The sequence below is a fragment of the Hemitrygon akajei genome, chromosome 28, assembly GCF_048418815.1.
Source record: "Hemitrygon akajei chromosome 28, sHemAka1.3, whole genome shotgun sequence".
Classification (NCBI taxonomy): Eukaryota; Metazoa; Chordata; class Chondrichthyes; order Myliobatiformes; family Dasyatidae; genus Hemitrygon; species Hemitrygon akajei.
Window position 1 is genome coordinate 33161109 of NC_133151.1, and position 17321 is coordinate 33178429.

The window sequence follows — 17321 nt, forward strand, 5'->3', positions numbered from 1 at the left end:
GTATACATCAGTACATGTGACGTTACTAAACCAGTTTAACAAAGGAGCAGATGCTCTCTCATTCCGGATCACCCTGAGGAACCACAACTGCACCCTCATCAAAGCCTCCACATTTCTGCTATACTGGAGCGAGCAGGTTAGATTGTAATTTTTCCGATACAACCTAACCAACGATTTATAAAACTACAGCATGACTTTCTGATTGTTCAGCTCAGAGTCTTGACTAATAAACTCGTAGTGGCCTATGTTTTCTTAAACACCCCTTCTAACTGGACAGCCAATTTCAGGAAGCTAAGGATATGGACCCTGAATTTCCTCTGTACGCAAATCTGTTAAGTGTTATAGCATTAGCAAGATTGTATGCCTTATCATTTTCTCTCCAAAGATACAATAACGGATACTTGGCTGTATTAACTCCATCTGGTAATTCCGTGCTCAAAGCTCCAAACGACTGCAGTATATTTTCTAAAATATCCAAAATGCCACCAATCTCAGTATCAACCTCATAGCTACAGTTACACACATGCACGCGATAAGAGGAAATCTGGAGATGCTGGAAATCCAAGGCAACACGCACACACACACTGCTGAAAGAGCTAAGCAGGCCAGGCAGTATGCATGGAACATGGAAAGGAGTCGGTGTTTTGAGCAGAGATCCTTCCTCAGGACAAAAAAAAAACATACATGTCTTCATGCAAGTCACAGATCTCCAGAAGGAATATGTCCAATCATACAACCTTCTCTCTATTCATTGGAAAAGCTATTTCTGAAACCTTTATTCGAATGTGTGCTTTTACAAATAATGATTCCTGTATCTTTCCGAAATCACCGAGTAATTCCATCTGCGCTATGATTTTGGCCGGCATGTTGTTACTCAGTCTGTTCTGTCACCCCAGGTTAACATTGAAACCATTTCAGCAGACTTATTATTGTCAGACATAACACCTCTAGCAGAGGAGAATGGAAATCCCAATCGGCAGATTCTCTGTTATATTAACCGACCTTATTTCTGAACAAGCTTGGCCTTTTTTTCGGATCTGTTGATTTATTGGTTTGTCAAGAGGCTGAACAGAGTTTATACGCTCTGATTCATGACTCTCTTCCATTCCAACTTTTTAAAAATATTCTTATTCAGTCACAAGCCCACCTCCCCACCGGCCGAAAGCTAAGGACGCATATTTCAATAAGGTGACTGTTGGTCTCCAACCTGGCAACCACTTCCCTGCCTTAGTCTCAGATACATAAACAATGTTACCTTATCTAACAGGAGAAAATTGATTTCAGCCGACCACTGGACTTCAATATTGCCCCTTAAATTATTAAAGCACATTAAGATTAAGCACTTTCTGAATACATATAACACAATTACCTTCTCACCTCGCTCCTCATTGCACGATCCTCATCGGATTCCTGGTGATTCCTGGTGACCCATTCAGCATCCAGCCATTCAGTCATAACTTCACCAATTTTCTGCGTCTCCATTAGATATCGACGTACTCATCTTGGGTGTGGTCCCTTCCCACGTACAGTCAGCAATGCCTACAGTGGCGCTAGGAAGTCTGTGAATCCTCTATAATTTTTATTATTTTGGCATAAATCTGAAGCAAAATGTGATTAAATCTTCACGTAAGACCTAAAACCAGATAGTGAGAAACCAATTAAATAAATAACACAAATAAACTGATACTTGTTAATTTATTTATCGAGAAATACGATCCAATATTGCATATGTACTTTAGAAAGCATATGTGAACACCTGAAGTTATGCCTTCTATAACAGGTATTTGCAGTCAGGTTTTCCAAGCATTGAGATGAGTTGGAAATGTTCATACAGTGGTGCCCAGTCCTAGTAAAAAAGACACACAACGTTATGCGACCCATAGCGCCTGCTCTTCTCAAGAAAGATCTGTTTATGTGCAACTTGCCTTGATCAAAGCAGCTTCAATAGGAGTTTAGAAGAATTATAGAGATGCAGGAGGCTGGAAAAGGCTACAAAACATATCTAAAGATCTGAGTGTTTTTGCCTATAAACGAAGGGTACTCAGTACTGTTGCTAGTCTCCATTGAAGTGGGCATCCTGCAAAGCTCACACCAAGTGCAAGAAGTGCAATACTAAAGGATGTTGAAAAGAACACATGGGTAACCACAACTGATCTGCAGAGAGCTCTAAAATTGCTAAAGTCTCTGTTCATGTGTCCACTGCATGAAAAACATTGAACAAGAAAGAAAGCTCTCCAACCCCACCCCTCATCTTCCTGAACGCCATTGAATGCAGCCCACAGGTCTTACCTCGACCTGAAGAGGCCCCAATGACCCAGGAATCTGATGTCCTGCTCCGTTCACCAGACTCTCCTCCACACATTAATACGTCTGATCATGCTACTCTTGGACTCGGCAGCACAAGGCCTCAATCCTAAAATTATTACCCTAGAGGCCTTGCTTTTAAGCTTCCTACCTAACTCCCTGAATTCACTCCTCAGGACCTCCTCCCTTTTTCTACCTATGCCATTGGTACCCACCGAGATATTTCTGTCTCCGTATTCGAACCATACAACAAAATAGTGTTTGCCTATCTAATCGCTTGTTTTATCTGTATTTAAATTCGAAGTGCATTGTTTACACGGAAACCCTTGTCTCTCTGAACATTTCAGTCTGTCCTCATGTAAAATGTGCACTTCTTTTCTATTTCTCTCATCGGAACGGATGATCTCCCATTTCCCAACGTTTTATTCATCGGTCACGTCCATTCAATTACGCTGTCAACATCCACCAAATATTCTCCACAACATTCTAATCGCTTACATTGCCATCGACCTCTGAAACACCAGCGGGTTGAATGTCACCAGAGTAATGGAGGAGGGGATCAGTGCCTGCAGCCTATTACATTCAGATTATCTTGAGCAGCTGAACTTTACTTTCATTTGCCTGTCGGTGCATTGCCTGTCGATGACCCGTTTTTTCTCTCAATGGAATTGTCCAAATGCATTTTAAATTCCGTAACCATACCTGGCATTAACACAGCTACGAGCAGCAGCTTACTTATATGCAGGAAGTGGAAATTCATTATGAAATACCGACCTCTGATGCTCCCCTTCTCCCTTTGAAAACGATTCTCTCGTTTTGGAATCAGCTACCCCGGAAAAAAAGCAATTTATGGCTCTTTTTTTAAAAATCCATCATTAATCTATAAACCCACCTTGAGGTAACGATTTCATATATTAAAATGGATTACCCATTCAGCCTTTCAATATCATCCAATCTCTCAAGTCCTGTTAATCCTCAAAACTCGTTCACCTCACTCCAATTAAAGAAATTCCTTCTGATGGGCATCGCTGTGTAGTACTTCTGACCGCAGCTTAGCAAACGTCAAGAAGCCCATGTGGTTTACTCCAGGGTAAATTTCTCCTGGCAAAACGGTTGGAGCTCTTTGAGGAAATAACAGACATGACAGAGAAATGAATCAGAATCAGAATCGGGATCCGGTTTAACATCACTGGCATGTGGCATGAAATTTGTTCACTTAGCAGCAGCAATTCAATGCAGTACATAATACTGAGGAAAATAAGCAAATAAATACGCTATATGTACATTGACTAGATTAAAATCATGCAAGACAGAAATAATGTACATTAGGTTTGTCAGGAAATCATCACGGTTTTAATATGCATGTAGGAATCGGAGAGCACAGAGGATAAAGCTATTTCTGAATCACTTCAGGCTTCTGTACCTACTGACTGATCGTAACAATGACAAAAGTGCATCCCTTGGGATCTGACTTCCTTAATCATGGACGCTGCCTTTCTGAGACTCCACTCCTTAAAAATCTCCTGGCTACTTTCTAGTTTAGAATACAAGATAGTGCCAACGAAATTTATAACCATCTGCAGCTTCTTTCGGTGCTACGCTGTAGCCAAACACACTCCATTCCCCATACCAGACAATGATGCAGCCAGTTAGAATGCTCTCCATGTTTACTTCTATTGAAGTTGTTTTTTAGTCGTTTTGTTGACATACTAAATATTTTCAAACTCCTTATGAAGTGTACTCGCTATCCTGTCTTCTTCATAGCTGCATGTTGGGACTAGATTAGGTCCTCAGAGATCTTGACACAGAAGAAATTGAAACTGCTGCCTTTCTCCTCTTCTGATTCCCCTGTGAGGATTGGTATGCGCTCCTTCGTTTTTCTCTTCCTGCAGTCCACAATCAGCGCTTCCGCTTACTGAGGTTGAGTACAAGGTTCCAACGACTTTGCACAAGGTTGCAACCCAGGGCATATTGAAAACCCGGAATCCAGCGCCATCACCGCGTGTTCCAACGACTATGGACAGCTTCAAATCGATTGCGCAACCACCGACGGCGACTCCAGGCCGTGTCTTCACATGTTGCGATGGTGACTACCGTATCCCCTTCCCCCACCACCACTATGCAATCCCCTCTCCCTCAGATCCCATCGTCAGCTCCTGGGCCCTCAGAAGCTCCATCTTCCTCTCACCCCAACCCTTCCCTCTCCACTAACACTATCAGCCTCCCTCCCCCGTCCGATCCGATCTCTCATCAGTGCCGGGTCTTTACTATTCCCTCCGATCTTCAACTTTCTGAGGCAGAGCACTCGATCCTCAGTAAGGGCCTCAGCTTTGTCCCCCTTCGTCCACACCTCAGCGAGTTCCGCGTACGCCATGACGCTGAACCCTTCGTCTGCCGGCTCCGTCTCCGAGATTACTTCTTTGACAAGTACTCTTCTACCCTCATCGATGATAACTTCCCCCGTCTTCAATCCTCCTCCTCTTCGTGGACACCCCGCTCTGGTCTTCTGCCTGCTTTGGATCTCTTTATTGCTAATTGCCGGCGGGATAGCAACCGTCTCGACTTCACTGCACTCTGTTCCAATTCCAACCTAACTCCTTCTCTGCTCTCCGCTCCCTCCGCACCAATCCCAACAACACTATAAAGCCTGATGATAAGTGGGGAGCTGTTTTTGTCTGGTGTGCTGGCCTCTACCAGGCCGAGGCACAGCGATAACTGTCTGATACCTCCTCTTATTTACCCCTTGTTCATGGCCCCACTAAGGAGCACCAGGCAATTGTCTCCTCTGCCATCACTAACCTTATCAGCTCTGGGGATCTCCATTCCACTGCCACCAACCTCATTGTTCCCACAACAGTTGCCGTTTCTACTTCCTACCCAAGATCCACAAACCAGCCTGTCCAGGTAGACCCATTGTATCAGCTTGCTCCTGCCCCACTGAACTCATTTCTTCATAACTTGACACTGTTTTATCCCCCCTTGTTCAATCTCTTCCCACCAATGTTCGTGACACTCATCATGCTTTGAATGTTTTCAATGTTTTTAAGTTCCCTGGCCCCCACCGCTTATTTTCACCATGGACGTCCAGTCCCTATATACCTCCATATCCAACCGTGATGGTCTCGAAGCTCTTCGCTTCTTTTCGGATTCCAGACCAAACCAATTCCACTCCACCACCACTCTCCTCCGTCTAGCGGAATTAGTTCTTACTGTCAATAATTTCTCCTTTGGCTCCTCCCACTTGCTCCAATCCAAGGGTGTAGCCATGGGAACCCGTATGGGTCCCAGTTATGCCTGCCTTTTTGTTGGCTTTGTGGAACAGTCCATGTTCCAAGTCTATACGGGTATCCATCCCCCTCTTTTCCTTCGCTACACCGACGACTGCATTGGCGCTGCCTCTTGCACGCATGCTGAGCTCGTCGACTTCATTAACTTTGCCTCCAACTTTCACCCTGCCCTCAAATTTACCTGGTCCATTTCCGACACCTCCCTCCCCTTTCTTATTTTTCTGTCTCCATCTCTGGAGACGGCTTATCTACTGATATCTACTATAAGCCTACAGACTCTCATAGCTACCTGGACTATTCCTCTTCCCACCCTGTCTTGCAAAAATGCTATCCCCTTCTCACAATTCCTCCGCCGCATCTGCTCTCGGGATGAGGCTTTTCATTCCAGGACGAAGAAAATGTATTCCTTTTTTAAACAAAGGTGTTTCCCTTCTTCCACCATCAACTCTGCTCTCAGACGCATCTCTCCCATGTCCCGTACATGTGCCCTCACCCCATCCGACCGCCATCCCATTCGGGATATGGTATCCCTTGTCCTCACCTACCACCCCACTAGCCTCCAGGTACAATGTATAATTCTCCGTAACTTCCGCCACCTCCAACGGGATCCCACTACCAAGCACATCTTTCCCTCGCTCCCCCCTTTCTGCTTTCCGCAGGGATCGCTCCCAACGCGGCTCCCTTGTCCACTCGTCCAACCCCTCCCTTCCCACCGATCTCCCTCCTGGCACTTATCCTTGTAAGCGGAACCAGTGCTACACCTGCCCTTACACTTCCTCCCTCACCACCAATCAGGGCACCAGACAGTCCTTCCAGGTGAGGCGACACTTCACCTGTGATTCGGCTGGTGTGGTGTACTGGGTCCGGTGCTCCCATTGTGTCCTTTAATATATTGGTGAGACCCGACTCAGACTGGGAGATCGTTTAGCTGAACACCTATGCTCGGTCCGCCAGAAAAAGCAGGATCTCCCAGTGGCCACACATTTTAATTCCACGTCCTATTCCCATTCTGATATGTATATCCAGGGCCTCCTCTACTGTCAAAATGAATCCAATCTCATGTTGGAGGAACAACACCTTATATACCGGCTGGGTAGCCTCCAACCTGATGGCATGAACATAGACTTCTCTAACTTCCGTTAATGACCCTCCTCCTCTTCTTACCCCATCCCTTACATATTTAGTTGTTTGCCTGTTCTCCATCACCCTCTGGTGCTTCCCCCCACCTTCTTTCTCCCGAGGCCTCCCGTCCCATGATCCTTTCCCTTCTCCAGCTCGGTATCACTTTCACTAATCACCTTTGCAGCTCTTAGCTTCATCCCACCCCCTCCTGCCTTCTCCTATCATTTCGCATGTCCCCCTCTCCCCGCTACTTTCAAATCTTTTCCTATCTTTCCTTTCGATTAGTCGTGACGAAGGGTCTCGGCCCGAAACTTCGACAGTGCTTTTCTTATAGATGCTGCCTGGCCTGCTGTTTTCCACCAGCATTTTGTGTATGTTGTTGTTTGAATTTCCAGCATCTGCAGATTTCCTCGTGTTTGCTCTATAGAAAACCACGCCACCGGCTGCAAACCGGAGAAGGCCGCTTTCCTTCGCACTGTCTGCCTCATGCAGCCAGTCATCATCTGACCGTGATATTATTTTCCTTGCAATCTTGATAGCAGCCTGGTGTGCAGCAGCTTGTGGAAGGCTTAGTGAAATAAAGACTATCTTTTGTCTATCATGTCTATCATTTCAGCTAAGAATTTCCGCAGGTTTGATGGGAGTGGTTTCCCCTGAAGGATCTCATTACGTTTGGCATGGTTGAGTCAGAAGTGGAAATACATATTGTCCTGCCACTACGAAGAAACTTATTCAATTGTAGTGAGGCAAACGAGATTTGAGGGTTTCCAGGTTTCCTGTTATTAGATGTCGTGGAAGTCCAAGTCTGGGATCACTTAATGGCTGTGTGCATGTTCATCGATAGTCCTAACTCGGGCTCGGACTACAGAACCCGGCGAGGGCAAGACGTGGCTTCAGGACGAGGAGAGGCACAGGGCTGGACGTGAGACACCTGGACGGGAGAAGGTACCTCAGCACAGGACGAGGGGATCCCAGCACCGCGCTGGGCAAGGTACTCCTGTGCTGGGCGAGGCACATGGACATGATGAGAATCAGAGTCTTGGTCGAGGGAGAAAAAGGAACATGCAACACCGAGCCGGGACCCATCCTTGGGTACAGGACGTAGGGCCGGTACTCACAACACAGAACGCTGAACACGACGCTAGGTAGCGGCAAAACGGCCGAACCTATCTAGCGAATGCATGAACACAGACAGACAGTTCAAAACAGGGCGAGGCTCCAGACACAGGCAAGGCGAGGCAAGGCTCCAGGCAGAGTCGAGTCGAGGCGACGTGAGGCGACGCGAGGCAAGGCTCCAGGAGGGAGGAGAAGGGAAGGGATACAGACAGTGTGTTTGGATAGGCTGAATCCTAAATCTGATTATGAAGCCAGCCCAAACAAGAATCAGCTGCCTCAACAGCATCAGAGGAAACTCGGAAAAACTGGAATAAGGAACAGGCCCGGACTGTGAACCGGAATGTGGATTTCACGGACTGGATCGTGACATGCGTACCTGACTGGTCCTATTCTCACACGCCTCATCCTCTTGCTATTCATACACTTGGAGGATGAATTTGGGCTTGCCTTAATCCTGCTCGCCAAGGCCTTCTCATGTCCCGCTCTGTCTCGACTAATTTTATTTTTGACATCCTTCTATGCCAACTTGTAATTTTAACCTTACCTAGTTTCTTGAACCTTTCATAATCTTTTCTTTTCTTCTCAACTGGAATTTATACATCCGTTGTCCACCATGGTTCTTTTACACTACTATTCTTTTCTTGCCTCAGTGGAACATAATTATGCAGAACGCTATGCAAATGCTTCCTCAGTATCTTCCACATTTCCGCGCCCACTTCTCTGAGAGCATCTTCTCCCAGTTTATTCTTCCAAGTTTCTGCATAAGCGCATTATATCTCCCCATTTCCCATTTGAATGTTTTCCTAAATTATCTGCTCCTCTCCCTCTTCAACGTTTTTATAAAAGAGATAGAGTTGTGCTCAGTACATCCAATATGCTCTCCGAGCGAGAGATCTAATACCTGACCAGCTTCATTTCCCAGAACCAGCTCTAGTAAAGCACCTTTTCAATCAGCCTATCTACGTATTGCTTCAGGAAATGACTAGATGGCCATCTTTATTTTCTGTCAATAATTACCACACCACCCAATAGACTCACTGTTCTTAATTAAAAATGTCAGCGAGAAATCAGCTAATATTACAAATCGTTGGCATTAACATTGTCCTGATGAGGGTTCTACCCAAATCGGCGTCTATTTCTTACTTCCCATCGACAGTCCAGTAGACCATTTTATATGTCTGTTTGGTTTTATATCTCGCTCTTTATTTCCGTTTTTAAATATTTGTTATTTTCCTTTCCTTCGGCCCAGTGTGGAGATGAGACTTTCCTCAAACATGCCCTCCACTCCCCACCCCCAGTCGAGCATTTTTAATGAATTATTTGTATCATTTGCAGGTTTCCCATTAGCTGCTCTGATTGACAGCTTATTCGGACCCCTCTCTTCGCACTGGTGGTATGTCTTACAACAGGGTATTGTTTTTCTTTTCGGCTAGTCATTCAGAGTGGTGGTGGATTGTGAAGAAATGTCGTCAGAACTTACAGACGCCTCACAGCCCGGAATGTATTATTCGTCCAATATTGATTAATCTGAGGATTAATGATATATCGATGGTGTTGGGCCTGGGCTTAGTTTGGCTTTATGTACAGATGATGGGGTCTGTGGAAAAGGGGGTTGCAATACTGTCTATGTGGTAAGGTCTGAACAAGCAGTGTTAACAGCAATGGAAGAATGGCCTTTGGACGGGGTTTTAAATGTTCTGTGTCTAAATCGAAATGTGTGTGTTTTTCAAAAGCAAACACGAGGAAATCTGCAGATGCTGGAAATTCAAGCAGCACACACAAAATGCTGGTGGAACACAGCAGGCCGGGCAGCATCTATAAGGAGAAGCACTGTCGACGTTTCGGGGCGAGATCCTTGGTCAGGACTAGCTGAAAGGGTAGATAGTGGACAGTGCTTCTCCTTATAGATGCTGCCTGGCCTGCTGTGTTCCACCAGCATTTTGGATGTGTGTGTTTTACTTGGACACATGGTGTGGATTATATTCACCTTACAGTGTATGAGAGTTTGCTGTCTAGTGTTCCTGTGTTTAAATATATCGGGCTTAGGCTGATATGGAGAGCATATGTAAAGTTTTATATACAATTTGTAGAGGATAAATGTAAGCAGGTCGTTGACTGGGCATGACTGTGGCTCTTCCAGGGCTGTTCTGTTGAAACTTTATTCTCCTTTAATACAGGTTGTTTCATTTATAGAGAGGCAGCTCGTTCAGTTTTATACAGGTCGGATGTTCCACAGACCAGTGCACTTTGACTCTGTAGTGGAGCATTCCCGACAACAGCTAGAGATGCATCGGAGGTCAAACAAGGCGAGATGTTTCTCGACATGCCGAGAGGAGAAAATGAGCCTTGCAAACTGGACTTTATTAATAGGGTGAGGACGTCACGTCAGACTTATTCTGTTTTAATGGTTTGTTGGGAATATACCAGCAGAGCTGATAAATGTTTTCTGCAGACACTTACAGAATATGGGTGGGAATATGGTCTTGGGATTTTTGGACGTGGTCTGGCGAGGAGGTCCATCATGGACATTTCCAGCTGTGGGAATAGATTTGAGATTACTAGAGGATAAACAAATTCTTGTGGTGGTGAGAGGGCGTCTGGTCATTTATGCAGCCAGTATTATTTCCTTTTTGCCTATCCTTACAGATGGTTCTAAAAATCCAGTTAGTAACCGGGTGGGCTCAGGGATATTTATCCATAGATGCTACCCTCACTCAACCCCCTGCAGTGTGCGTACCGTCCCAACCGCTCATCAGACGACGCCGTTGCCAACACCCTCCACCTGGCCCTAATGCACCTGTACAAAAAAAAAACACACACACATATGTTCGGATGCTGTTCATAGATTTCATTTTAGCATTCAACGCAATCATCCCTCAGAAACTGATTGTAAAGCTGAGACTATTGGGCCTGAACACCTCCCTCTGCAACTGGATCCTAGACTTCCTGTTTGGGAGACCTCGGTCAGTCCGGATCGGGAGCAACACCATCACACTGAGCACGGGGCTCCCCCATCCCCCAGGGCTGTATGCTCAGTCCATTGCTGTTCACTCTGCTGACTCACGACAGTGCTGCAACACACAGCTTGAACCACATCATCAAGTTCGCCGATGACAGGACTGTGCTGGGTCTCATCAGCAAGAACGAGTCAGCTTACAGAGAGGAGGTGCAGCGGCTAACGGACTGGTGCAGAGCCAACAACCTGTCTCTGAATGTGAACGAATCAAAAGAGATAGTTCTTGACTTCAGGAGAGAATGGAGCCACCACTTCCGGCTGACATCGACGGCTCCTCGGCAGAGGACGTTAAGAGTACCAAATTTCTTGGTGTTCACCTGGCGGAGAATCTCACCTGGTCCCTCAACACCAGCTCCATAGCAAAGGCAGCCCAGCAGCGTCTCTACTTTCAGCGAAGTCTGAGGAAAGTCCATCTCCCACCGCCCCCCCCCCCCCATACTCATCACATTCTACAGGGGTTGTATTGAGAGCATCCTGAGCAGCTGCATCACTTCCTAGTCCGGGAATTGCACCATCTCGGATCGCAAGACCCTGCAGCGGATAGTGAGGTCAGCTGAGAAGGTAATCGGGGTCTCTCTTCCTGCCCATGGGGATGACGTCCGTCAAGGGGTTGACGGCATTCCCGACTGCAGGGAGCAATGTTAGTTTGGGTATTTAATGATCATTCCGTTTCAGTCTGCAAGAATCTGACAGGTGATTTCCGAATGAAATATTTTCTCCTTAATTAGACGTGAATGCGAATTTCCCAAAATTTCCTGTTTTTGTTCAGGACTAATGTGCAGTCTTGCGTTTGGTGAAACATTTACTTCATCCATTGTTACATCGGTCTTTTAAATTAATACTCTGATTTAAAAAGCCTGTTGCTGCTCTTTGCCTTAAAATCCTTAAATTTTGCAGGTCAATGGTGTGGGACCGTCAGACAGTCCCTCTCCTTTTCTCCCTGACGCAGTTCCCCACAATGAGATTAAATCGAGGAAAGGTCAGAGATATCTTCATATACAGAAGGGATGAAAGTGCGTGCGTAGTGATCGGGAAGAGAAACTGAGGATCAGGATCGAACTGAATGGCGAAATTGTCTCGAAAAGCCAAATAGCCTACTCCGACTTCTATTTTCTATCTTTCAACGTCCATCCTTTATGATCAGAGTCTCAGACAGAAGATATCATCGTTCACTTGCTACTGGGGACGTAGCTCAGTGGAGGAGCGCATGCGTGAAGTCCAGGGTTAAAACCCACCATTTCAACACTGTTGTTTGTGAAGTTTGAAAACTAGGTGGAAAATCCCAGATGAAGAACTGTTCCGCACGATGGTTGGCCTTTCATTGCCTCGTTGAGACGCCGTTATAAGCCTGTGACACGTGGGACAGTTTAGAATCGTTCCTTGCTGTATATCAGTCCTCGGCAGGGAAATTCTAAAAACACCCGCACATTTAGGGAAGGGACGGAAGCTCGGCCGTGATGTTCTGAACATTAGAGCAACAACTATAATTCTCATTGAAACCTACGGAATGTTGAAGGACCAAGATAAGGTGGACGTGGAGAGGATGTTTCCTGTGGTGGGGGTGTCCAGAAGTACAGGGTACAGCCTCAAAATTGAGGGACGGCCTTTTAGACTGTGGTAAGGGGGATCTTGTTTTTAGCCGGAGTAACAAATCTGTGGAATGCTCAGCCGCAGACTGCGGTGGAGGCAAGTGTATGGGGTTGAGTGGGATCCGGGATCAGCCGTGATGGAACGGCGGAGCAGACTCGCTGAGCTGAATGACCGATTTCTGCTTCTATGTCGTATGGTTTTATGGTCTAACTAAATCCCGATGAAGGGATTGTTTGAGGGACGTGCTTGCGATGCGGACACTAAGTCAGCATCTAAATCCGCGAGTTCCGTTCACAGGGAGACGAGGCGAACCTCTGGTTCAACTTGGAATCCAACATTTATTCAATGATCAGGACAGGGTGGGAACGTTCATGGGACCTCGGGATTGAACGCAGTGACTCCCGAGTGTGGCTCAAAATGTTGCTTTTTAATAAGAAGCCTCAGAAGAGGGATGAATTGTCCATGTTAACAATTAAATAAGGTAAAGCACATTCAATGGCGAAATATGTGGAATGAGGTGCAAGATGGGATAAAGCATGAACGACACTGAGAGGATAACTGGGTGGTCCAGAAAGTAAGGAAGAAAGAAACGAAAGTGGAGGCAGAAAGAGGTAAAACAAGGAATTATCAACAGAAAGTGAAGTAAGTGGGTATGAATAAGCGGGATAAATGGAATTGATGCAACATGGACAGACACAGACGGAAACCCAGACATATACAGACACAGACACAGACCCAGACATGTACAGACAGAGATAAGAACTAAACATATACAGGCACCGACACAGACAGACATGCGGACATTATACAGACACAGGCACAGACACAGACTGAGACATACACAGACATTGACAAGACAAAGACATATACAGACACCGACACAGACACAAACAGAAACATAGACCCAGACATACACAGATACGCAAAAGCACACATCCACACCAAGACACGCACAGAACGGTACACACACACACACACACACACACACACACACACACACACACACACACACACACACACACACACACACACACACACAAACGCACACAGACACAGACAGACAGACAGACACACAAATGCAAGTGACTGCACACCATTCATGGAAGAGCAATGTTGTTTTTTTTTCATAGCAGATAGGCGCAGCGGAAGCGTGCTGGGCCCATAACCCAGAGGTCGATGAATTGAAACCATCCTCTGCTATGTCAGCGGCAGCCAACAACAATTTTCTGTCAGTGCGCTTTAAAATACGAGGTCATCCCATCATTGGTAGATTCAAGGATATCAACTGACTTTCGGCTTGAATGTACTTTTATCTGTTATTCTTTTTCACTTTTGCGGAGGTTTCTATTTGGGTGGAAAGATTAACCCATTGTGCATTGAGTTTTCTTAATGTCATCTATTCTCTGCAGGCCAGGAAAAGAGCGCACTCCGCATTTCCGGCCGAGACCTTTCATCAGGACTGGAGAAAAAGATGAAAGACCTTGCACAGGAGTCTTTCTCTCTCCCTCTCTCTCTCGCTCGATTTTCCAAATCGTTCTCTGTATCGATTTCTCAGACAATAAATCCTGCTGGAGAATGCTCTTCATCCCATTGCACAATGAGGCACAAATGGAAGCGTGTCCACTGGCCAGTGCTCGACAAAGGAATAGCTGAATCGGAAAGGATTCCCGAGTCTTCTCCAGTCGCAGAGGAAGAAATGTATGTTATTATCTGTGTTATCAATGATTACACTGTATCTCAATTGTGATATGCAGGAAGGTTTGGACCTGAACAGTTCTGCATTTTAAGTGGGGATGTAGCTCAGTGGAAGAGCGCATGCTTTGCGTGTATGAGGTCCCGGGTTCAATCCCCGGCATCTCCATGATCGTGAACATTGAATTTTGAAGCTCCAACTCAACGTGACTCTCAACGTGGACAGGACGAAATCAGGAAGGTGCAGGCTGACCGCTCATTACCGCAAATAAATGACTCCTCGAGAGAGAGTGGACCACCAAAGCCACCCTCGGTGATCACCAAGAAAGCACACCAGTGTGTCCACCTCCTGAGGAGACTGAGGCCAGTGAGACTTCCCCTCGCATTATTTTAATATAGCTTTTATTTTACATTAGCACTAAACTGATTTTAGATCTCTTAACCACTTTCTAAACCGTCTGGTACGAGAATGGCAAGGCATCCGACGGCAAGACCCTACAGAGGATAAAGATTCCAACATTGAGACCCAGTGATTTGTGGTCCATTCAGAACTGTCGGAATTCTGACCTTCATTCGATCATATCGACGGATTGGGATGTGAACGAGACTCGGGATTTGTAAAATAAATCCCGGAGTGTGGGTGTATTCTCCGCTGCACCTCAGACTGCCGTCGCTACTCGTTACGTCGAAGTCTGACTAAAATAACAGACACAAAGTGGAGGAGAATTTCAGCAGGCCAGGGGGCATCCCCGCCAGAAACATCGACTGTTTACTCCTCCCCATTGATGCTTTCTGACCTGGTGATTTGCTCCGGCATTCTGTGTTCTGGATTTGCAGCATCTGCAGAATCTCCCGTGTTTATAACCTAAATAACAGCCGCAGATAAAGAGAAGGAAGGGAAGGAGTCACAGAGGGAGATAACCAGTGTGTCTGACTGCAGGGCTGTAGGAATAGGGTCAGAATGATAATGAAAATCACATCCGTTGCTGAAATGTCGGGATCGAGATATCCGGCTGGGTCGGAGCACAGCGACCGGATAATAACCGGATGGGGTAAGAAGCGATGAACAGGGGGAGGAGGACGGGGAGGAAGGTAAAAGCGTAAGAGAGACACGAGGGAAATTAGACAGTCAAAATATTCCAACAAACAAAACAATAGATAATCGGGGGAAAGCGGCAAAATTAAGAAATAAAAAGACAGGAGAAGAACAGACATATATACCTATCAGCAGAATGGCGCGGCGGGAATGTACTGGGCCGGTTATCCAGAGGCCGGCAGATACAAACCATCGTCTGCTATCCTTCAGCAGAATATTTTACCGCAAATCGCCGTCACGTCACCTGTGTACACAACACACATTTCAGTAAAAAATAAAAACTTGTGCTTCCAATTTAATTTTCCGTCCACTCACTCCATCACTTTCTGAGATTTGTTGAGAATTTCGCGGGTAAAACGACAATTCCTGTCGTGCTCAGCGATTGTCCAGCACATCTTGTTCTCCGCTGCATGAAGCTGTGTCTGGTATTGAACTGATTGAACAGAGAATACTGGAAACACTCATCACCTCAAGAAACATTTGTGAGTGATGAAACGGGATTAACTTTCTGATCGTGACACTGAAATAGAAATTCTGAGAGACGAACATAACTTTCAGTGTCAAAGAAGGTGAGAAGTTGGGTGGGAAGTGAAAAGGGGGACATCTCTGATAGTGTTAATTTTAATTTAATGTTAATTTCACAGAGAAAGAAGTAATGTGGCTGAGTGATTCCAGGCCGAGACGTTTGTGAGACAGGTGCTGAAAAACAGGTACAACACACGGCGATCGCCAGGAATCGAATCCAGGTGAGCTGCTTGAAAGGCAGCTATGCTCATCACTATACCACTGTCGCTCCATGTTGCAGGAGTTTCGAGTAGTGAAGCGTCTCCCATGCTCCATGTGATTCCACAGACCCCGAGCTGCTCTCTGTCGGATCAATCCTCACTCTGCAGCAGGTTTTATTGCGGCCAGTTGACATCGCCATCCGCAAACAGAGGGAGTTATACAACAGCCAATGAGCATTCACCAGCGATCGGACTGAGTGAGAGCCGAACTCTCAGTGAGTCGGAAGGGCTGCAAATGGTGCCTGTCTCACATCAGCACATGAGAAAACAAATCCTGACCGTGCACGTTCTTTAGAATGGCCGAAGTGTCTGCACGAGGGTGATTGATAAGTTCGTGGCCTACGTAGAAGGAAATGTTTTTAACTCCCGTTACATGGACCAGCAGGTCAACACTTTGAGAGATAATGCAGAAAGTTTGAAGTTAGTAACTGATCTCCTTCCGCCGTAGGCCACGAATTTATCAATCACCCCGATGAGCTATTATCACACTTTCTGAACAATCACTCAGAGAGTTGAACAGCGTGTGCATGCAATGAGAGCTGTATAACTCATCTCCATCGACCTCAGGCCACTAACTTATCAATCATCCCTGCTTTGGACACTTTCTGGAGGTCCAAGATCGGTATGATCCACGACTCTGAACTAAGTGTGTAAATGTAGGAGGGGACTATGTTGAAAAATAATTGAGTTAGATTTTCTGAAAATGACTTCTTCTACCTCAGGGCACGAACCTATCAATCACTCCTAGTAGGTGTGAGTTCCGTTTAGGAATAAATAAAATAATAACCAACAACCACTTTGCTGGGATTATACTGCGATTCTCTAGATAGTTGGTAGAAGATTGAGGAGCAGATCTGCTGGCGAATAACACAGAAATGTCATGTGGACAGGGTTACAACGATCAGACATTTCAACTTCTGCAAAATTAAACAGATCATTTTTTTTTGTGCAAGATAAGAAATGGAATTTCTGAAGTGCATCTGAAAGAGTATTTTTGTTCCAGGCCATCGATAGTCCTACTAGTGTTGACACTGGAACTAGGTTAGAAATTTACTCTGTAACTTGTAAATACTCAAAACTCGTACTTTACTATCTCTGCATAAACGGCAACGTAACTATGTCAACACCAGGCCAACAACCTAGAACAAGAATTCTGCTGTTCCCTCTGCACCAATACTCACTCAGACTACTTTTCCCAACTATATCACCAAATTAAGGCAGCTCAGTTGGCCACGTGATCGATCCTTTCTTCTCCCAGTCACTGAATTGGGGGATATTCCTTGCGATGGTGGGTTTCAGGAAAGAGTTATCAC

At 45.7% G+C, this 17321-nt stretch overlaps 1 protein-coding gene and 1 non-coding gene across 2 annotated transcripts in view; both read left to right on the top strand.

The window, feature by feature from the left end:
• Window positions 1-17321, top strand: part of LOC140717809 (uncharacterized) — an 845297-nt gene that overhangs the window by 235050 nt on the left and 592926 nt on the right. The gene's annotated exons all lie outside the window — the stretch shown is intronic.
• trnaa-ugc (transfer RNA alanine (anticodon UGC)) lies at window positions 14225-14296 on the top strand. The gene has a single exon. It is a non-coding gene; the product is annotated as a tRNA-Ala (tRNA).